Source organism: Metopolophium dirhodum, chromosome 1 (assembly GCF_019925205.1).
Source record: "Metopolophium dirhodum isolate CAU chromosome 1, ASM1992520v1, whole genome shotgun sequence".
NCBI lineage: Eukaryota > Metazoa > Arthropoda > Insecta > Hemiptera > Aphididae > Metopolophium > Metopolophium dirhodum.
The window spans coordinates 22,736,801-22,762,192 of record NC_083560.1 but is presented as its reverse complement, the minus strand read 5'-3'; the positions used below and the strand labels follow the sequence as shown (position 1 = coordinate 22,762,192).

The 25,392-nt window shown below is 27.4% G+C and overlaps 1 pseudogene; it reads right to left on the bottom strand.

Annotated features, from left to right (window-relative positions):
* Positions 1 to 15,609: 15,609 nt before the first annotated feature.
* On the bottom strand, positions 15,610 to 23,416 carry LOC132937566 (uncharacterized; annotated as a pseudogene).
* Between the last annotated feature and the right edge of the window lie 1,976 nt (positions 23,417 to 25,392).

Below are 25,392 nucleotides of genomic sequence, written 5' to 3'. Positions count from 1 at the left end.
TAATAATAGTATTATTATTGTTAATATCAACGTTTATGTAAACGTCTCGTTGCGTCATGCCGATAGCCTATTATTTTATTTATTATTATCATCACCATTGTACAGGATGTATATTATATTAATATAATTATGTCTTGCGACAGGTTCCTTATTATTTTATTCACTCTATGATACTTAAAATTGTTAAATAACTTATTTTATTCACTCTATGATACTTAAAATTGTTAAATAACTTATTTTATTCTATGCATTGCCATGTGTAACAAACTCACCACGACACATCTTATTATTCACCTTTGTGCACGTTAAATTATCATATTATTTACAACTACAAAAAAACTTTATTATTTATTGTATGTAACTAAATTATTATATTTTGTTTTCCAATAAAAAATTGCCTTATATTACCGCTACGAAATTGTTTAAATTATTAATTAATGCTAAAATTATTTACCTTTTGTATAATATAAGCCAAATGATCACCCTAATCTTACTCTTATTATTTTATTTTATTAGCTAATGCTACCTTTTTCCCCTTTTAAATAAATCATGAGTTTTCAGTTAACTTATGCGTGTATTCAAAACCTACAAGTTCTAACGACTAGGCCTTAGAGCCACACGCGGTGAGTGTTCTCCTTAGGTTGTGGGTAGGTTATGGTGTCGTAACAAACCCAACTCCTATATTTCGCACAAGAAAAATTAAGTAAAAATGTTTAAATAGAGTTAAATACGTACCTTACATGTTTTTTTTTGAAAATGTTTATTATTCGTAAAATAAATTTTTTTACTGTAGGATAAATATTCTGCAAATACATTTTGAATATATTTTATGCAAATACGCAACTATGTTACCAATATTAGCATTTTACAAATACTTTTTAAAATTATCTTTTATTATACTACTCGCTGAATAACCCGGTATTACCAGGAAAAAAAAATGATTGTTCAACTATTGTTAGGTTTAAGTGTGAAACACGCTGTGGAAGCAATGTCTTTTTAAGTGTAAATTATATTTTAATATTTATAGTATTTATAGCCATCCTGGCCGTCGTTGCCTGTGATATTCGCTTGTGATTATGCGAGTAGACCACGTGTGGTGTGTACGTTGGATTAATCAATACAATCAATTAATACAAAATCCTAACCTAACCTAATCATACTTATATCGGTTGAATAAAATAAATAGGATTCCCGGGGTCAGTAACTTCGAACTCCATCATAATAATTTGAGTTAAAATAATGCAGTTTTGACGAAAAAAGATTCGAGACGGTAACACAAAAGTCGCCGGATTCTAACGAATGAGTAATGTTAAAGTTTGTTTTTAACAATATTAGTGACATCAATCTTGACCCGGTCATCAAGGCGATTATGGCGATAACATTCCAATATTATATCTTATTTAATAATACGTGTATAGGTAATGTACTCCAAGGTGATTATAAGAGAAAATCAATTTTTGATATGTTGTAATTCAAAAACGAATAATCCTAAATATTTTCAAGGTATTTTGACTCTTTTTGAGCTATTTTTTTTTTTTGTGTCTGTCATCACCTTTTAGGACGGTAAAATACTGACGGACATTTTCAGTTTCCATTTTTTTTAAATTTTTTATTCTACAAATATCAATAAAATTGTATTTGTTGGGTAAAAAAAGCTTAAAAACATAAATATAAGGCTATTGTTTACTGAATATATTGTTTCAAAGGCAAATGAAAAATACAGTCACAATTTTTTTTATAATTATTTTAAGTTCAAATATTGAACTAGGGATGCATTTTGGTGAGTAACATAAACATACAGTAGTGGTGAGATCGAGTTGTCCAGAAAACGTTACTTGGTGTAGGATTACGGAGGGGGGGGGGGAAATGCACTTTGGATCGCCAAAAACGGTGTTAAATAATAATTTTTCTAATTTCTTTTAAGTATTGTTCTTCTCTGTAAAAGTTTGGTCTTTGTCGTACCCGAACCGGCCTCGCGCTTTCAACCGGTGTTTGCTGCTGTTGGCTTGTGCATCCGTCTGGTACATTTTCGTCAGCACGTTCATTTACGTCATTTACATTATAATATATTACTTGAGTTTGTTCTTCAAATTTATAATAAACAAGTTGGTCAATGTATAATGGACTATATTAAATTTGAATTCAATGATACATATAAATACTCGCAGTACAAATTGAGGAGTGCATACTGGCCAGCAGCAATTCCTTAACCCTATAATATGGTTCACAATAATAACAATAATAAAATACACTACGACTCCTTGCGATCGAAATAAATAGGTATGACAATATTATGACGTATAGTGGCGACGAAATACAAGGTATGCTATAACTTGGTTATTAGAGCTGGATTATAGTGATCACAGTAACGCACGACGATTTCCGTGCGCCACAATTACAATGATAATAAAAAATATAATGACAGCGATTCGAGCCTGCGATAATAACAATTATTACAAAAACAATAAAAAACACAATAATGCTCTTCGGCTATTCGAGCCAGGTCACAATATATAAAAACAATATAATTGGATAATAGCAAGGCGATTCGCGTCTGCAATGCATACTATAATACAAAACGGCAATCTGCGGTGATTGCGCGTTAACGGCAATAATATTATTAACAGACTACGGCCCCCCCCCCCCCCGCGGCCTATGCTGATTGTCCGCGACGACAGCCGATCGCGAATAATCTACATATTATAATAATAATTCCGATAACAAAATATAATACAAAACTAAATAATATAAATAATAATTAACTAGGAGGGGTGTGCGTATATATGTCGGTCGATGTTTGAGTGTAGCGGCGCGAACATACAATAATGAACATTTATAGTTGGTATACAGCCTATATCATATTATACCCACTTAGTAATTGTTCTAATGCCTATTGCACGGAAAAAAAAAATTACTATAATATTTATAGTTAAACAAATTATAGTAAATATAACTATTAATTAGGTAAAATAACTAAAATAATTTACTTATTATAAAATATATTATATAAATATAGTTATTAGTTATGGTTAGGTTTACTATATTTTATAGTTAATGTAGTTATTAATATTTGAATTAACTAAAAAATATAGTTAGAATAGCATATTATTTCAGTTCAAATAACTATAATAACTTGACTATAATTTTCGTCAGCACATTCATTTACGTCATTTACATTATAATATATTACTTGAGTTTGTTCTTCAAAGTTATAATAAACAAGTGGGTCAATGTATTATGGACTGTATTAAATTTGAATTCAATGATATCATATCATTGTATAAAAAAAAACGATTCTGAGCGGAAACGGTTTATCAGTCGGGATTTTTATATTTTTATTATTTACTATGCCTTTACCTTAGTTGAATTATTATTTGGAATTCGTTGTAACGGTGATAACTGATAAACAAAATGTTTGAAATTAAAATCCCATTTTAAGTGGTTTTTCGTAATTTGTCTTTTCCCGTGGCATTAAAATTTAACTATTGAGAAAATCGAAAAATAACCTCTTTAAAGTACCATCTTGATCCAATTTGCTAAAATATAAGGTAGGTACTATATATTAAAATCAAAATACTCCTAATGGTAGAAATTTTATATACAGGATAAAAAAACAAAAAATAAATAAACACCATTGTAAAACCACTAGATTCATCACTCCGCTCAGAATCTAAAATGCAGACTAAAGAACCGTCTGCGCTCAGATCGTTTTAGTTATACAAAGATATTATACAAGTTTATTACAATCCATTATACAATGACATAATTGTAACCTACTGTACAGCAGAATGACATCTTTCCGGCTTTTTTTTTTCATTATTGACAATTATTATGTATCATATAATTAATTTATTGGTACCTACCTAATAATTTAAGTTTTTTTTAATAAAGTTTCAGTTTCTGTAGTACACAAAAAGTAATTTCTCATCATTATTCTAATTACATTTCTGTGTTCTCATTAATACCATAATACATTTTTATATTAAGTCGATGTTCTCATATTATATTCACTGATGTGACGTTTTAACATTCCCCCAAATATTCTGAACAACATTATATATTGCAAAATGGTTTTTGTATTCCAATAGTGCAGGGATGGGCCAATGCTACTAGAGGGCCAATTTCGAATTTGCAAAAATCTAGCGGCCCAGAGAACATATAAAAAAACCTTATGTTACCTTTACCCCAATAATATAATAATAGTATATTATTTACATTTAATAGTTCAACACTAGATAAGAATTTATATCTAAGTTTTACGATAAACATTATAATATGGATTTTAAGTTTTATAAATATAATAAAATAAAGTAAAGAAAAATCTTAACATTTTATATTTTTCAGGTTGTTGGCATGGGCAGCAAGCATGTTCAATCTCATCTTCTGGTTCTTCATCGACGATTCTTCTTCGGACCTTTCTGGGTGGCGAGAGGCACTGTACGTGTTCTACCGGTTGTCGTTGTCGTCGCGGCGGTTCAACATTTAATAATGGGTTTTCCGGGAAATTATAACTTTCATATACACTGTTGATCTCTTGCAAAGTTTGATCGTGTGGATCGAAAAAAGAGTTATGAGTTCGGGTTTTCCACTGACTTTGTTGTATGTTGTATGGAAATGAATAACTTTCTGGTAACGTAAATGGTTTTTCCAGCACTCTGCAACCAAACAATATCTAGAAAAAAAAACAATATTGTAAAATGTTTTTTGTCAGGCCCTCACCGAAAGTTTGTTTTTAGACCGCGGTTGAATGGGCCGTACTTACATTGGATCACGGATAAATTCTTACTATCCATTTCGTTACCACATCCACCACATCTTGTGTTTTCGGGTGTTTTCCGGTTAAAACGTAAAATATACATTTCACTGTGTCTCTTACACCTTTCACCGAATCTGCCTGTCTCATATATGTTAAATACCAACCAAAATCATCAGGAATAAGTTCTGGAATCTGTTTGCCTTGTGACTGGGCTACAAACTCCCGTAACACCAGAGCGACAAGCTTACGAAAATGTCCCCTATTCAGTAGGTAGTGTATGTGTGTACTTAGAAAGTGTTAATGAACTGTTTATATTTTATCAAGCAACTGTTAAATTTTCAATATTATTAAAATAAAATTGGTATCTTAGAGACCTATTATTACTATTATTATTATAACTATTTTTAAAGAATCTATATTATAATTCATTAAAAATCTGAATATTGTACTACGACTTAGCCAAGCACATCCCTGGCTTCGTTAGGATGTCCCATTTTTGGGAAATGCATTTTGGATACTTAAAATTCGCATAAAGTGGTAGTAAGGTCAAAACGGTAAATTGGTGCAGGATTACAGGGGTAAAATACTGGTTTTGCCACCACTACAAGTCTAATTCTGTTAACCTGGTTACCTATCTGACACATATCGGGCGCAAAATAATATTATAAATCAGATTACACGCCATTTATTTTATTATTATTGTCGTTTAATCCGGCCGACAAATATTTTGTACTTCACTATCACACGGACTTATCTCTAATAAATACTAATAATCACTTACTACGCACACGTTTAGACCATGACAACTCTAGTTTGTCATTATTTACACTACCCGCACTCAAAACTATAATATGACAATAAATTGCATAGTACCTATGTTAAATTCCTTAAAATCGGTCGGTGGTCCATTCCTATTATTCCTTTTTTTTAAAGAATTCAAATTTTTAACCCTATTTCCACCCAGCAAGACAAAACTATTTTAAATAATTGTAACGAAGGCTCGTAACTTTCAAGATACAGCTGACAATAGACATATAAGGTTTTTTCCTGTCTTAAAAATTGAAGGGTTAAAAGTGAGTTAAATAGCCTTGATTTGTGCAATAGATGGTATTTATGATTTGACGAAGCATTAACTCGTGATCAAAACCTATGGTATTCATTTCCAGTTTATACCACTACAAAACATTGCACTTTTTTCATTAGGTACACACATTTTTTAACCCCCATACATAGGTACCTACCTAAGACATATTATAATGTCAACAATCGGATAACATTTACCAAATTAGCAAAGCAAAAAAAGAATACAAATTTATGATATTGTAAGAAAAGTAACTATGATGAAAAAAATGTAATTACAATTTTATTTATGTTATTTTTTTGAGCGTGTCATTAGATTACTGATTCAACTTAAATGTATCAAAAGGTAGTTAAAAGAAAAAAATATTTAGCTCTTGTAAATTAAACCTATACCAATTATTTCAATTTAAAAGTATTAATGCATATTTTACTAATCTTTAGAAGACCATAGTTAATATACCAGCAAACCAAAATTGATGATTTAACTATCGAAATTTTCAGGAAAAAAAGATTTACCAGAATCCATTAAAAAATATAGTAGTTACCATTTGAAAAAATAAAGTTGATTTTGCTATTGGTACGCCTAGGTGTTTAAAAATTTTGAAATTGTTATAAAAAAATGACCTGTTAAAAATAAAGAAACGTTTTTTCGTTTTAACAAAAGTTCATATCATTGTTCCATAATTGTTAAAAAAAACCCCACATACAATGACATAAGATACACCCTGTATAATTATTATCAATTATTATGGCCCATGACACATACGCCAATATAATGGAGGGGAATAGTAAGTTCCTACATGAGAGTATAAAGTAAAAAACTACATACATTAATTCCTACAAATGTGATGTGTTAATTCTTACACTGATCATACACTAAATTTTTATCAACAATATATCCATATATTTTGAAAATTATTTAAATACTTTAACCAACAAAAACTTTTACTATTGTCAAATGTAGGACAATGCTATTTTCTTTTCAAAATATACTTCAATTTGTTAAGTGCGACTGAAGTTTAAACTATACAATTTTGACTTCTTACAATTTTCATTTTTAAATACTTGCCTTAGTCTGCAATATGTATATACAGGCAAGGATAACTTAATACATATTTTCCAGACAAAAAAAAATAATATAAATTACCAGTTAGCATCATAATTTTTGGGTCCAAATGATTTTAAGTTTTATAAATATAATAAAACAAAGTACAGAAAAATCTTAACATTTTATATTTTTATAAACTGAATTAAAATGTAGCACAGGCCAGTGAAAAATGAAACGCTGGCCGCCAGTTGCCCATCCCTGCTATAGTGTATTGTTTTTTTACTTCAAAATCAACTCGTAGGTATATAAATTTAGGTAGGTACTCTAGGTGCACAATTAGCAATATTGCGTTAACCTGGTTACCTATCTGACACACATCAGGCGCAAAATAATATTATAAATCAGATTACACGCCATTTAATATTATTATTGTCGTTTAATCCGGCCGACAAATATTTTGTACTTCACTATCACACGGACTTATCTTTAATAAATACTAATAATCACTTACTACGCACACATTTAGACCATGACAAATCTAGTTTGTCATTATTTACACTACCCGCACTCAAAACTATAATATGACAATAAATTGCATAGTACCTATGTTAAATTCCTTAAAATCGGTCGGTGGTCCATTCACATTATTCCTTTTTTTTAAAAATTCATATTTTTAACCTTATTTCCACCCAGCAAGACAAAATTATTTTAAACAATTGTAACGAAGGCTCGTAACTTTCAAGATACAGCTGACAATAGACATATAAGGTTTTTTCCTGTCTTAAAAATTGAAGGGTTGAGAGTGAGTTAAATAGCCTTGGTTTGTGCATTAGAAGGTATTTATGATTTGACTCCTGTCGATAGTTATATTAAAATGGTAAAAGTTAGAATAGTAAAGTTACGCTATCACCTTCCTCCAGGTGTTCGGAGGGCTCTCGAGATCGTGTATTCGAGAATTATATCAAATACACCGTACAATATAATTTTATGGAGAAAAGCACATAGAATGTATTAACTGCAATCAACATTAACAAAAATATTATATCATATGCCTTACCTGTTTCGCAGTTGTTCGTAGATAATATTGTAGGAGTTTTAGGTTTTAGATAAAATAAAGTACTACTTCAAATACACAAATTGAATTAACGAACGCACTGATTATTGCTTGCATAAGAAGTCCAGTTGTCACTCATTGAAATCGGTTTCTTTCGTACTTGAGAGGTTGTTACTCTGGTGGTTGGTGCTCATGCACTGGTTTAAGGGACGGACGCGAGGATGCTGACCAGAGAGTGGTGGGTGGCTTTGTCACTAAATTATTGTGGGTCTGGGAACTAGATTATTCTTTGGCGTCAGCATAAAATAAGGTCACGCACATCCTACGTAATATCCTTATGAGTGCGTGTCGATATCTTAGTTGTCGTTGTTAATGGTTTTATTTGATGCGACCGATTTCTACAAGCGACAGTCTGGCCGTTGTTTATTATTCTGTAAAATTTTAGTTTATTATAATGGTGTGTGAGCATATCATTACAACCACTCTGCGATTTTTTGTGATGTGCCCTCACAACACCACTCGTGGGCGAGAGTGAGAGAAATACAAATATTTAAGTAGAGGAGAGATAAAGTTAGAAAAAGTTGAAAGTTGAAAATTAAAAGTTGAAGTTGAAAGTTGAAAGTTGAAAAAGTTATACAATTTAAACTGGACATTTGTATATATATATATAAAAAGAAAACAAATTGTCACTATACAATCTAAAAGGGGCAATGTAAATAATATTAAAGTTTACTTATTACATTGGAAAACAAAAAATTAGGAAGATAGAACTGAAGCTGAAAGTTCGTACTCCCCGCATTCTATTGATGTGTTTCTATTCTTATATATTTTATATTTTAAGTTACCTATCTGGTGTTGTAATGATAGCTATACAGTTTTTTTTTTTAAATTTAATATTTGTGTACAATATATTGTCATGTTGACATGTTATGAATTTTTACATATTTTGGTTTTTATCCTATATATTCTACATAGTTTTAACTTTTAACTAATCTAATTATTCATTTTTCATCACATAAGGTTTTTTTTATATGTTCTCTGGGCCGCTAGATTTTTGCAAATTCGAAATTGGCCCTCTAGTAGCATTGGCCTATCCCTGCACTATTGGAATACAAAAACCATTTTGCAATATATAATGAATAGGTAGGTAATGTTGTTCAATTTTTCTTATATTAAATTTTCACGCTTTTTTACCCAATAGATAAAATTTTATCGATATTTATAGAAAAAAAAACTAAAAAAATGGAAACTGAAAATGTCCGTAAACAACTCAAAATATTTGGAAAATGTTATGGTGTATAGAAAATGCTAATTTAAACATTAATTCAAAATTTCATGTACCTACGGTCATTTGTTTTAGTTGCACTAAAAACCAAAATTTTCTCAAAAATAGATTTTGCGTAAAAATTCCCGTTTTCCCTTAATTTTTCTTTCGTTTTTCACGTCGTGTTTGAAAACTACTGGGAATAGTTTACTTTTGACCCCCCAAAGTTCCAACTAGATTCACTTTCCTATCAGAAAAGTTACTGTTGAAGAAAATCCAAGCACTTATACTGTCCTAAAAAGTAATGACAGACACAAAAAAAAAGTTAAAAAAAACACACATCATTGAAAAATCAATACCTTCATCGCTTTGCTCAGAATCTAAAATTGTATTTTAAGTTATTATTTATTTTGTATTCAGATTATTCACAAAATACTTTGAAAAATGTAATTGAAATACAAATTACAATTTTTTTTTACATCAGAAAACACAAAATACAAAATGTATTTGAAATACAATTATTTTTTTGCATTCAGATATTTTATTACGATTATTGTTATTTAATTGATATTAAGATAATATTTTATTACTTATTGTATAAGTAGGTATTTTATATAGATTCATATACTAGTCAAAATGTACTATCAAAGTACCTATTAAGTTTACCATACTCACTGTGAAAATTGTATTTTGAATTATACTTTTTTATTGCATTGTATTAAACAACTTTGAAAACCGGGAATTTACTACGCTCACATAGTGAGTATTCCTAACTTGTTTTTTTTCTAAATACCTACTCTAACTTAAACTATAACTAATGCAGTTATAAAATAATATCACTAACTTGTCCAAGCTTGTGTTACCGGAGTAGGTACATAATATTATATAGTTAGAATTGTTTATATTAATTTTTGCATTTGTATAGTGCCTACCTACACTGTATACATAATTCTAAACAAAAAATTAGAATTATATTTAATTAGATACCTATATTACTTATTAGTATTAATATTTTACTAATATGAGTATTTTATTTAGACTCGTACTAGCCAAAATCAATAAAATATAATAAGGTTACCAAATTCTTTTTAAATTTTTGTATAATATTATAGAATATTGTATTTTATCACGTTGTAATAAAATATACATTTATAGAAACCAGGAATTTAGCACACTCGCTACAGAGTAAGTTTTCCTAACTTTTTGTTGTGTTACTGTTAATTATTTAAATTGTCATTATATTATACTGTTACAAATATATAGTAACACATAATCACTATATTATTTCTAAACTATTTTTTTTTTATCTATTGATCCAGAAGGTTCATTAATATCTATATCTAATATACAAGGCTGGGAATTAACGAGTTAAAAATTTAAAGTTAAGTTAAAAAGTTAATATTATGTTAACTTTTTAACTTAACTAGTTACTTTTGGCTTTTCATTAACTTACTAAATTTCTTTTTTAATTAACGTGAAATGAACGAGTTAATTTTCCATTTCAAGAAGTAAATTAAGTTAATTTATTTTGTTTTTAGTTTTATTATATTTCACTAATTCAAACTATTTCGTTTTCATGTCAAAAAATATTGACCGTGAATTGTTTAAAGTAAAATCATTTGAATCTAACTAATATGGAAATACTGTATAAAGTATAAACACTATAGTCTATAATTTAGTTTTGGGTTGGAAAAATATTAAGTACTCTAGCGTTGAATAAACAAATTCACTTTTTTTAAACTTAACTGTGTTAACCTATAGTTAAATTAACTTTTAACTTTTAACTTTTTTGTTATTGGTGCATATTAACTTAACTGAGTTAAAAAAAAAATCATTAACTTGCCCAGCCATGCTAATATATATTCTTTCTTATATCGTCGATGAGTGACTAATACGTCGTATGTCAAAAAAAAATGTATGTAGGTACTTATGAAGTTATGAAAGCATGGATCATGCGATGAAACGAGACTACTTCGAAAGTTCGGCACACGCTTTAAATAATAGCCTGATTTTATTTGTAAAAAGTAGGCATCGGCAGCTTTTAAATAAATATAATATATTATTGTAAGGTGCTTTCCTCAGTGTGGCACGTCATTTTTAACTTTTCTATAGAGGTGATAGTTTGAACAAATCAAATCACAATAGGCACCAAAGACGACTGCTAAAATGGTAATAGCTAGGTGACTACTAAAAAAGTGAAAAGCAAAAATATAAAATAATAAATATTATCACAAGTTTTTCATAAAAATCTCGAATAAACCTACGAGTACCTATAGTTATCATGTTTTTACTGTTTTTAGAATTTGTATTATGTCAGTTGATACGCGTCATAATATTATACTACGGCGATGGAATAAAAAAAAAAATGTAAGTTTAGAATATTAATATGGGCAATTGTTTGGGACTATAATAGATAACGTTGTTGTTGTACAATGCTCGCATACAAATCTTTGTAAAAACGATCCAACATAATAAACCTAATATTATATTATTATAATATTAACATCTGCTTCATTCCATTAAACAGAATAGGTAGAGTAATATAATATTGTGCCTATCCATAGCTCGCATTTAAAAATAGGTAGGTAGGTATAGTTACTATGTGTACATAATATAGTACTTATAGGCAAGTATAATATAATGCTCTTCGCACACACACACACACACACACACACACATATACACACACATCAAATCACGTCCACGCGTAGTGTATAATATAATATTATTTTTATATTTGAACTTGAAAAGGGGGAACCACTTTGCTGTACCTACATGGGACTTTGTAATATGCACCAACGTAAGTAGGTAGTTGAAATTATGTTTGTAATCTCTATCGATGGTTAGAAATATCGAATAGTTCGACGGACTATTCGACTAGGTACCTAGGCATTTTTAAACGTTTTTAGGGAATAATTAATTATTTTAGGTGATTGTTTCACCTATTTCTGGTAATGATACCTTGTAATGGAAATTGATAGCTATATTAATAATTGTTCGACGTTCAATTCGTAATCGCGTTATAATACAGTATTATTACATTTACACGTAGTATACTAGTATATATTATTAATATGTGTACATCAATTTATTATTTCGACCAAACATTAACTTAACCATAGGTACCTACTCTTTCCGTTACATCGTAAGTAGGTAGTTAATATCATCCCGTGCAGTACATTTTTCGTATACTTATAGGAGTTTTTTCGCATATGTAATTTAAAATAATAAAAAGTACTGTGGGGAAAATATTTTAGATATTTTATAATGAAACATTTTGTTATGCATATAAAAGAGAAAGTACAAACATAATTCGTTGGCGTTGTACACGAAGAAAATGTTCTGCAAAATGTGTTATTTACGAGAGGTGAAAATGAAAAGTTCACACATCAATCACGATGAAAAAACTTATATATTTATAAATATAACCAATTGTGTAAAACAAAGGCACAAGAAACACCAGCCAAAATTATAAGAAATGCAGTATTAAAACTCAACAGTTTCCGATGTTTGCACCACCAAAAACATTTCTGATATAAGACGTAATGTATATAACAGTAAGAGGAAATTATTGCCAAAATATCCAGTAGGTATAACTGAATGAAGTTCATACAATGCTGTTGACTATGGATATTAAAACACATAAAGGTGAACCATTTTGTTTCATCAAATAATTCTGATAAAAATATAATTATATTTTCTTGCCAAACAATAATTGATTTCTTATGTAAAAATAATCTAATTTTAAATTTAAATTGTTTTAGTTATTTTTTTCCATGAATATGAATATAGGTAATTTTATTTGTTGGGTCAAAAAGCGTCAAAATTGAATTCAAGGCTCCTGATATATTGCTTAAAAAGCAGTTGAAAAGTATTAAAAATACATGTGCACAATTTTTATTTATAAGCATTTAAAATTAGATTTTTGATATTAATTAAAATTAAAAATTAAAAAATTATTTTGTAGTTAAAAATGTTCAACTTTTATAGCTAAGGATTGAAAGCTTACAACAAAGTTCCACGTGAGTAGGTTATTTTGTAATCAAAATATCTCAAAAATATAAAAACACAGTTTTCTTATAGTTACTATTAATGTTTAAATTAGAGGAAATTACATATTAAATAACCAAGAATAACGATTTTAGTTATTTTGATGTAATTTTATAATATTAATTCAACTTACTGGCTACCGTATTAAGAATAAGTAATAACAATATAAATATAATATAAAATATCCAAACTGACAAACCGTCACTGCTCAGAATCGTTTTCGTATACAATGATATATCATTAAATTCAAATTTAATACCATCCATTAGGTATACAGTGATCCACTAGTAACCTACTGTACAGCAGAGCAACATCCACTTACCCACCTTTTTAGGTATTATTTTGTTAAGTTAGTTTCTAATAATTATTTCAAAATGTAATGAACCATTACTAATAAAAATCAGACTATGACAACACATAATTGACCCTATATATTATATACACATTACTATTATACTTATAATAGTTATGGACAACAATTGTAGGTTATTATAATTATGATTATCTATTTATATATTTTGCACATTTTATACAACTTATATTTTTAATTATTTTCCTATAAGTATAATATTTGCCATTATTTTACAAAATTTATTTACCTACCTATTAGTTTATTTTGTATGTATTATACCTACATATTGGCATATTGCTATTATACTTAATAATTATTGACAGAAATTGTATATTATTATTTCATTTTTTTTAATTGAAAAAAATTCATTTATTTGTTGAATCTAAGATATTAATATAATTTTATCTATAGTTATATTAAAAATATAAAAACAATGAATTAAATTTATGACTTATGTATCTAAATACTAAAGTACAGGACTTAAAGTGGGTTGAAATTCCAAGGGTGTCTCCACATAATTAAGCTTTCCATGTATCATTTAATGTATAATGTATAAAGTATATGTAATTTATAAACAGTGATTGTATAATATTATACTCTTATAATAAAAATATAGATAAATTAATTTGACAAAAAATATCATATACTATAAACATATTTTTATCAAATTGATTGTCAGTTGGAATAGTTGAACATTTTTTTTTGTAGTATTTGTATTAATTTAATAAACTATTTATTACATCAGTGAATTTAATTTAACACTGTTGATAAATACTTTTTCACCTTACGAAAATACATTATTAACTAGTTATTATTATTATTTATTATTTTTATCAATTTGGTAAACTATTTATTGACACAAACAAATTATTGGAATTCAACTAAAAAGTATTTAGATCATTAATAAATATTATTCATATTGAAAACTTATTTATTATTTTTACTGTAAAAACTGCCTGTACAAATATTATCAGCTCATACCAATATACATATTGGTTTTGAGATGAAACCAGGATATTTTAATATAGGTAACCAGTTCAAGTATAAAAATATTAATGTAAAATTATTTATTATATACATTTTCAAATACAGATCATTATAATATAAAAAAAATAATATAATATTCTAGAACTAAGAAAAAAAACATTGAAATGGTTAAGAAAAAACTAAAGAAATTTCATATAAAAATTTATAAACCAAATAATATAATACTTAATAGGTGCATAAATCTAATGTAGTTCAGTTTTACATTTTTAATACATTTATAGATAAAATTATTTCAACATTGTAAAAATTTAAATCAAAATATTAAATACAACAATACAACATAATACTTTAACAGGGACTAAATTTGGGAGGATGCAGGGAAACTCAGCTCCCTATTAGTGACGGCGGTTAAAAAGTGTCCCATTAAACAAATTAGGATTAACATTATTCAAGGTTAAAATTGGGATGTGTATAAATACACAATCACTGTTTATACATTACATATACTTTATACATTGAAAGCTTAACAACTATGTGGAGACACCCTTGGAATTTCGACCCACTTTAAGTCCTGTACTTTAGTATTTAGATACATAAATCTTAATTTTATTTATTAGTTTTATATTTTTAATATAATTATCGATAAAATTATATTAATATCTTAGATTTAACAAATAAATAAATTTTTTATTTTCTTCAAACAGTGTTACATTTGAGGTATAAATTGGTGTGGTATATCATACTTAGTAGATTTATTATAAGAAAAATGTTGTATCAACATTCACACTGCACATGAATGCAAAGCATACTAAAAATTAAACAAATTAAGAAGTTTACAACAGGCAATATTAAAAAAATTAAATTTTATTGAATCAAAGTAGATTACAGTTTGATTTGGTTTTAGAACCAATGATGTGATTTTTTATTTTTTTTACTTAGTAAATAATTTTCAGATTCACTGATTGAATTATGAAAGTAATAAGTCTCTTTTGTGAATCCTTTATAGAGCTTTTTGTTACACTGTTCTATTCATTATCATCTTTTGTCATTTTACATGATGTTGATACAAAGGACCTTGTAGGTGGAAAAGTGTGCGGTCTTTAACATCTAAATAACAGTTTACAGTTTGAATTAATAATTTATTTATTTATTTATTTTTTTTTTTTTTTTTTGATCGTAAGCCCGGCAACTATGGCTATTAGCTGTATGGTCTTTTTGGTGTATGGTTTTGGTTAGGTGTATTGTATTGTTGGTAGTAGTAGGGGGGAACACGTGTGTGTTGGGTTTTGGCAGAATTTTCAATTTGGGCACCCGTAGGTATCTGCCATGCCCGGGTGGGGGATGACGGCACTTGTTCTCCGGACACCGTGACTTGCCCGAAGAAAAATGCCGCCCAGTGGCCGGGAGTCGAACCCGTGACTGCCAGCGCCAGATTTATTTATTTATTTATTTATTTATTTATGATATGTATTAAAAAGCATCTGCCCTTTTACAAAGTATATAATAAAACATATTCAGACTAATAACTAATGAATTAAGTGTAGTAATAAAAAAATAATAATTATTATATTAATATATAAATAATTCAGACTAATAAGTAAGTACATATCATGGCAAAATTTAAACATTTTTTTTTTCTGATTAATGAACATCTTTTAGTAATAGCATTGATTTAGTTTTAAAACTATTACAAGAAAAAAGAGAGGAGGGTGAAGTGGCCGAGCAGACTAAGGCACCAGTTGCAACGCGCACCGACGCCGGTTCAAAACCTCGGCTGCGGGTGGCATTTTTCTTCGGCAAGTCACGGTGTCCGGAGAGAAGTGCAGCCATCCCCCACCCGGGCATAGCAGATACCTACGAGTGCCCACTAAAAAATCTGCCAAACTGTGTAAACGTGTTTAAAACCTACAGTACCCTCTCACACAGTAAAAACCACCCAATGGCCTAAGTTGCGCGGGTTAATAAATAAAAAATAATAAAGTCAAAATGTATACAAATTTTATTAGCTAAAATTAATGCTCGAAATAGAAAAGATTTGGTAATTGTTAGATTGTTATAAAAAAAATTGATTGTTAATTTGTATTACTTTGTGTAAGGTCGTTTTGTATTTGAGTTCTTAAGAATTGAAGTAACAATTTACCACTTTGTCTTTTGTGTGTTGTATTGATATTTGTAGAATATTACTGTACAACTTTGTGAATTCTTCACATATATCTGGAACAATAGATGACTGACAATCCATTGAAATCAATATCAACCTATTTAATAAAACACTATTAATTTCAAAATTTTAAAAATAGTTAAGTTTAACTTCTTATTTCAACCAAATTTAAACTTATAATGTGTAAAAAATATAACTGTGTTTATATATTTTTTAGTTACAATATAAACTATTTATTAGAATCCTTGTTTTAAATTTTCAATTATTAGCTAAAAAATTGGAACATTTTATACATTTTTAACTACTAAATAATTTGTAAATTTTTTCTAAATTTATAGTTTAAATTCTTATAAAAAAAAATTGTACCTGTTGATCTTTATTATTTCTCAATTATATCTGCTATTATATCTACTTACGAGGAACCTAGTATTAAATTTTCATATCTTAGGTATATAAAGAAATGTTTGTATGCCTTATTATATACATCTGACTACAAAATAATTTGCAAATTATTGAGATTATGGTGAGTTTCGTAAAAATGTTAACTTTAAATGCATATATTTGTAATATTTGTTAACTGCTATTATATCAACTTATGAAGAACTTTATATGAAGTTTTCAGGCTAATTGACCTAATGGACAAAATTTAAAAAATGTTATGGAATAAAAACCTAAGAAAATTTAAAATTTCAGATGTCTATAAATAACCTAAAAAGATTTTAAAAATTGTATCATGTATAGAAAATGATAATATAAATATTTAATGAAAATTTCAAGTATCTACTTATGGTTAACTGTTTTTAATAACAAAAAAATAAAGAAATTGGTTGTACGAGAATTTGTTAATTTATGGGTGAGTGTCCAATGTCTAATTTCAAACGATCGTAAAAAATAAATTTGATTTTCCTGTTTTTTTTTTTTTTTATGTAGAAAATGTTAAGTAGAACTTTGTATGAACATTTCCAATCTTTGGTCGAACATTTTATGAATTTCTAACTCAAAGTTATTTGCCAATTTTCATGTTTTCGATGAATTTGATCAAAATTATGAATTTAGACGCTAATAAAAAATGGTGTTTTTTCACTCAATTTTTTTTTTATTTTCCACTAACATCTGTTTATAAGGAACTTTGTATTACATTTTCAAGTTTTTTGAACGACTAAAAAGTTATCTATCGACAATAGTTAAAAAAAAAAACTAAGAATACTCCACATTTTTTATGCCCATCATTAGCCCAAAAAGAGTAGCAATATTTCGAAAATCTTTTAGTGCATAGAAATTGATTATATAAACACATTCAGTGAAAAGTTCATCTATATTCTGTTATTGTTTTAGTTACACTACAAAACAATAAAAATGATTTCAAAAACTAGTTTTACGTTAAATTCTCAGTTTTTTCCAAAGAGAACATTACACCCGCATGTGTTTTTTCCGTCTTACAAATGTAAAACATGGGAAAAATTTTTCTGGTGTGGGAAACAACCGAAAAGGCTACTAAGAAGGTAACCACTAAGAAAAAAAAATATAAACAGTTATTTTTTACAGATCCTTTTAATTCAAATTTGGACGAAATTACTTATTAAAACCAAGCATAACGTTTTAGTTATTTTGTTGCAATTTAAAAATATTATTCGTGGATATATGAAACTTTTAGAATATATCATTATATTTTATACATACTGAGACATTTTCAAACGGAATTTTTTTTGTCAAAAATTATTTTAACATACTGTAGTAGATTCTAATGTTAAAATTAATTTCTTTAATCACAATAATATCATAAAATATACCTACTTAATAATATTATAGGATGACTGACCTACATTTAATACAAGGTTGCTGGTATATTTTTACAATAGCAGTTAAAAAAATATTAAAAATACATGAGTAGAAAAATGTTTATAAGCATTTTAAGTATGAATTTTGACAAAATGTATCAAATAAAAATTGATATTAATTAAATTATAAATTAAAAAATGATTTCGTAGTTAAAAGTTTATAAAATGTTCAATTTGTATAGCTAAGTATTGAAAATTTAAAACAGGGTTCCATGTAAATAGGTAAAAATATTACTTTATTCACTATAATATCATCAAATATAATTAATTATATACCATAGGCTGACCAACTGTCTTGCTCAGAATTGTTTTTTTCGTATACAATGATTTTATAATTTAACACCATCCCCAATGGACCCACCCACTTGGAACTTACTGTACAGCAGAGCGACATTCACTTACCCACATTTTTATTATTGAAACAATGTGTTCAGCTATTGTAACATATTGTGTAGCTATTTAGGACACTTGTATTAAATTTTCAAGCTTTTTGGCCAAACAAATAAAATGTTATTGACATTTTTAGAAAAAAAAACTAAAACAATAAATTTCAAATGGTTGTAAACAGCTCGAAATATGTCAGTATATTTTGAAAATTGTACCAACTACCTAAGTATAATACTCATATCTCAGTTATACATTTTTATGTTCACCTCTAGTGCAATAACTATTGTATTAATTTTTTTTTAGCATGTAGGACTTAGTCATTCTTCAATTACAGAGATAAATGATTTTGGTCACATTCTTATTTTGGTTCATTATTAAATATTTAATAAAACTATTTGTGTGTCTCAGAATTAATTATAGCATAACTATTGTGTTAACTGTTAATTAATTAATAAAGTAAATGTATAAAAAATGCTGCTCAGACTGATTAACCTATTTTCTTTCTAGCTACTTAAAATGTAATTTTTATAAATGTTATAATTATTTTATAAATAATAGATCAACCTAAAATAATATTCGAGAATTGTAACTTTCATCTTCAAAATTTACATTTATTTTAGGTAGAGTAATTAATGCACATTTACACCGATAGAAGCAAATATATTTTAGGGCAGGGAATGCTGTAACCAGTACGCGCCTGTCTGCTTTTTACAGATAATTCGTTGATTTCTATACAACAAAGAGCAATAATTTAGCTTAAGAAAGTAGTTGATCCCCTTAACTCAAGGAAATTATAATTAAATATAAAAAACCCCTATTTTATAACCTTTAGTATACATAATTTGGTTATTCATTTAGAGGAAATTATTGTACATTTGTGTAAAAATTGTCCAAAAAACTCTTTAAAACCATTACAACTTCAACAAAAAAAATTATAAAAATCCATCTTGATAAGAAATGTATGAACAGTTCTACGAATCAAAACTATAAAGATTTTAAAGCATTTCCAATAAGATCGGTTTAAAATGAAACTGCTGTAAATTGGGTAGAGAAAAATAGAAATATGTAGTACAATATAGAAGTACAAATAATTAAAAGACAACACAGTGTGATAGCAATATTTAAACACAGGGCTTTAGATGCTAAAGTGAATTACACAAAAACTACTTGTGGTGAAAAATTCAGACTATCTTAGACCTACTATATTTAATTCATTGAATTTTCAAGTAAAACATGAATTATTATATTATAATAATGAAAATAAAAAAATTAAGTAATAAATAATTGGTTATTAAGCAGTTCACCATAAACCTTTTCTTTCTTTTTGTTTCACAATGTGCTGAACTATTTTTAAACTATAGGTTATTTTTACCATATCATTATTATATTTTTTAAAAATTTACAATTTATTTAAAAATGTTGTAACTCTCTATTTCCAACAAAAAGCATAGCTTAATGGAGATAGATAATTAAAAGAATGATATATTTGTTAAAATGATTATGTACATATTATTTGCATAAAGAACATTTATAATTTTCTAAAATTGAAATTGTATTAGCTGAGAGTGAAAGTTGGTATAGTTTATCGTTCGTAAAATAAAGACTTTCAAAGTATGGACATCATAGTTTTTCTAGAACATAGCAGAATATATTTCTCTAGCATTACAATTGTTTTATCTTTACCAGCTACAAGTTGTACTGCAGAACGGTCATTTAGTACTTTACGAAGAGTTAATACTTGGCTAAAATTGAATGCATATGAATCTCATGAAGTAAACTTGCATTAGAACTGATTGCCTTTAACTTTTCAGACGATTGTGGATTCTGTACTCCAGAAACTTAAGTACTTAAGTACTCCAAACTTAACCACTATGGTTTGTCTTGTAATGATCTTTGCCATGTTTGTACATGATTTTCAAATTGAATGCTAGTAGTTGATACATTAAATGTTTTATCTATGTGCCAAGGTTTTATATACTTTACGGCATCAATGTCAATACACTCATCTGCAACATAAAAAATGAAAATAAAACTGATAACAACTTTTAATTGAAATATTTTGTATAAATATGAAATCATGTTAGATACTTTTTTTCTACAAAGTTAAATTGCTAATAAATTATTCATTTGAAAATACTTACCTAAGCATACTTGAAAAATACATTCCAAGTTTCAACTTTGTAATAGTTTGTTGATGGATTTGTACATTTGTATCAAAAGTATCTTTATTTGATACCATACTATATTCAGTTAAACCATTATTGGCCTATAAAATTCCATAATTTTGTATAAATAATTTAGAAATATGTCTTATTAAATTCCTTACCTATATGTCTGATAAACTATCAATAAATTCATAAAATATATTTATTTTCTCAAGGTTAATTTAAGTTAACATCAGCTGAATTGTTGAAAATATTGTTGGAAACATCATTCAGCTCCATTATTAGGTATTTTTTCATAATGTCAATCTATTAATATATATTTTTCCCTTGAATTTTTCTTTCTAGAAACTACAAAAAAAGAACAATAAATTAAACAATATAAAAATAATATTTTTAATAGGTAAGTATAATAGATAACAAGTACAGTAGGTACTTGTTATTTTAGTCCTTTTTTTAGAAATCTAGGTATACATACAAATTATGCATATAAATTGTATAAATAATGAATGCAAATTCATCAACTATCTGAAATTCATCTGGTACTTCATAAGCCTGGTAATGTGTGGTAAAGTAATTTGCTATGCTAATATTAATACTTGGTTATTATTTGTAATAAGAAATGCTTTGATTTCAAAAATTAACATTGAATTATTTGTGAATCTACTTAAATACAATTTAGTTTTATTAATAGTGTTTTTATACTGAACTTCATTATACTTAGAATAATCAATTGGTCTTAAATTAATTTTTGTATGCATTTTATGTTCAACAGCTTCATTGGAATTTTGTTTGTGTTTATCTACACAAATAATAACTGAATTGAAAGGCTTCATCAATATAAGGCCATCACTTGGAAAATGGATTGAACCGTTTAATATATCAGGTAAGGTTTTTAAAACTTAAATTATAATTTAGTTTTTTTGTTATATTTGTAATAAAGTAGTAGTAATAGAAAAAAAATTTCCAAATTGACCAGTAGTTAAATCATTTTTAAACGAAACAAACATTCTTTAAAACAGTCAACTTCAAATGAAAATCAATCAGCATTTTTCCAAGAACTTTGTTCAGCTTTGATTGCTTTAAATATACCACTGCATAAATTACAAAATACCAGTTACAGGTTTTTTTTGAAAAATAAACTGAACTCTAAAAGAGTGTTCACTCCCAAATTGTCACCCAACAATTATCCTAACACAAAATATATTTTTAAATCACCATGTGGTGTTCTTACTATTAACTTCTGTTTCAAGAAAGTTAATTTAATCTATAAAATTTATCAAACATAAGTTATTTTTGAATTCTTTGAAATCCACTGATTTAACTAAAGAGGCGACAAATATATTACATAAAGATAAATTGTCTTATATATAATGGAAAATTATAATCAATTGCAGTAATTGACTGAAAATTCACATGAGATCCCAAAAGGTTATTAATTGCAATATCATCTGTAAAGAAACTCAATTTCTTGTGGAGTTGGAAAAAATTTATTTTTTGCTCCTAAACATCACATTGAATAAAATGACATATATTGTATCATCATTATTTTTATTGTAATTTAGAAGTTTGTAGTTTATATTTTTAAAATTAACACCAAACTCTAAAAACGTTTGAAATCCGAACCTAATGGGTAACAAAACTCCTTTATTTAATGATTCGTCGTACATTACATATCATCTATCATGTTGGACAATAACAATTTGATATTTTATAGTAATTGTTATATTTACTATATTTATTTTTAATTAGTAATTTTTTATACCCCAAAAAGTATAAAATCCACTAAAAATTCTAAAAATTCCTAAAAAAAAATGAATGCAGTTACAACATGGAGTACTTGAAACACATTTGTAGCTTGGAAAGCATCATGTAAGACAATCCAAAAACAAATATGCAAATGCATTGAAATCTGAGCCCTATAATTATTAGTAATAGATACCTATTAATGTTTTAAACTTTGATAGATCCTGAAAAAAGATATAAACATTTAGTGATGTGATATTTTCAAAACATTTGTGACAAATAAAATAAATCTTTTTCCTTAATAACTGTTTTATAATTAAAACGTGAGGTTATACCATCAAAATACAATATTATTTAGGAAGGTACTCAATATAAACTACAGGTAAGTACTTACCAATTCGCTGGTTGGATAGTTTTAATAATTTTTTGATTATAACTGGCAACTTGGCAAAACAACAGTGAGACAAAGATACTTGAAGTGTAACTTGTAACATTGTTGATGGAAACACAGCCAGGTATAAGGAAATCTAGTCTAAAAGTAACAAAAATCAACAGACAATAACTTACAATTACACTAAAGCGACCCATAGACGATCAATATTCGATATTGACAATATTATTGACCATGTATTGGTTATACTACCTATTGACCTATACACTTTTTTGATACTTTATTTACCGGTCGTTATTGAAATCAATAATATTGATCGTTTATGAGCCGCTTAATACGGTGGCGTACAAAACAAAACCTGATAACCTCGGTCGTCGTCAAAGATCAGTGTCGTAAAAATGTAACACAGCGAACACACAACGATGAATCTAAAGCACAGATATCTATATAATACTGGATAAGGTATTCCGCATGATAACCATTGCAAACTATGAAGCCAGCTGATTGACCGTCCGCCATGTTTTCGGTTGGCAAAACATTCATTCATTATACAAAATGTATTAGGAATACCATCGTTTTTAACATTAAAATAAAACAAAAAATGCAAAATAATTTGAGAAAAATTTTTTTTTTTTATAACAGGTCTAGAAATAATAAAATGCAATACAACACATTTAATATTTACCATATAAAATACCATACAATGCCAACTGACCTTGAGGCTTCAACTAATGCCGCGAGTACCTTAACTTGAAATTTATAAAACAGTATTTTTTTTGAAAATCTTTGGTATCTTGAACATTTTAGAAAGTTTACTTTACATAAAAGGTGATTCGAACGCGGAATACCGCGATTCAAATAAATAAATTACCTTAGAATGAACAAAATTCGTCTATGCCTTGAAACCGGTATAAACCGTTTAAAAACAAAAACCGAAAATAAAATCAAAAACGAAATCGGAAAAAATTGGAAACCAGTGCTATAATTTAAAACCAAAACCAAAAAAAATTGGAAACTGGTATTAAATCCAAAACCAAAATCGAAAAAAATTGCAAACCAGTATAAAAAATCGAAGCCAAAACCGAAATTGCCTAATACCGGTATTGAAAAATTGAAACCAAAATAGAAAAAATTAAAAACCGGTACCTATACAAAACCGACATTTTTTCAATCGGTTTCAAGCCCTGATTTTATGTCTATATTTGAATGATAATTAGTGCTTAAATACATGCATATTTCGAACGTTTTTAGTGCATATAATTCCGGACCCTAATAATAACATAAAACCGATATGTCAAACTCCCACAAATATTGTTCTATATAATTTTTGTAATAGGTGATTTTATTAATAAAAATGATTTCGTGTGAAGCGTTTTATCTGTGTTGCGCGTGGGTATATGCGAGAGAAAACAAGTATTGCGATGACCTCCCCCCTTAAAGTATTATTTATAAGCAGTTTTTAAGTACACACTATAATATGTCATTCAGTAGTTATTAGTTATTACAGTTATCTGGTGACGACTGAAGTAAGTTAGCATAATAATAATAAATAATATATATATATATATACATATATTTAGCAAATAGCAAACAAAACAAACAAAATAAAAGTTTAAAAACAGAACATTGATAAAAGGTTTGCAAGCTCATCCAATAAGCACAGGTATGGTTGTGAACGAATAAGCTGGGTTCATGCAGTGTTTGGAAGGAACAAGTTCCAAAAAAAAACAGATTCCTGGAACGAATTCCTTTTTATAAAAAAAGAACGAGAAAATGAACTAGATCTTTTTTACAAAGAAAAATAACAAAATTGTTCATTCCTTTCTAGTTCCAATAATGTACATAGATAAGTACATAAATAATTGAAATTAAGATATATTATTTTAATGTGTACAATGTATATTGCAAATTAGTGATCGTTAACGAGTATCAACGTTAAGACAATCAACTTACGTTGGCCAACAATTTAGTTTTAAAGAAAATGTCAAAATAAAATTTATTATAAAATATGTACCTACTTAGAATCATATATTAGAATCAACAATTAAAGAAGTATGCATATGAAAAAAATTAATAAATGATTAAATAAGAATTTTTATTTTATTTGGAACTAAAA